Source organism: Plasmopara halstedii, assembly GCF_900000015.1.
Source record: "Plasmopara halstedii genome assembly, contig: Scaffold_323, whole genome shotgun sequence".
In the NCBI taxonomy this organism is placed as follows: Eukaryota; Oomycota; class Peronosporomycetes; order Peronosporales; family Peronosporaceae; genus Plasmopara; species Plasmopara halstedii.
This window is the reverse complement of record NW_020187244.1, coordinates 861337-861677: the sequence shown is the minus strand read 5'-3', so window position 1 is coordinate 861677 and position 341 is coordinate 861337.

The following is a 341-nucleotide window of genomic DNA, read 5'->3' as shown; positions in this document are numbered from 1 at the left end:
CACGAAAAATTGCTCAACCGCTGCAGCTCTTGTTGCTGTAACAAGGAGATCGTCGACGGAGACGCCAACCACTTTCAAGACTTCTTCCTCGCGCCTAAAGTACAGGCACATGCCGCTGATACACTGCTTGAATCCTGCGTCAGTGAGTCTTGCGTGTAGCAATTGACTCCACAATCGTCCTGCCTGCTTCAGTCCATACAGGCTCTTCTTTAGCTCAAGCTCGACTTCGCTAGCGTTGGTCGCACCAAGCTTCTTTAGTTGTTCATCCTTAATGTCCATACCGCTAGGCACATGGAGCAGAATCTCAAGGTCCTTCTCCTTGTCGGCCTTGACGTAGGCGC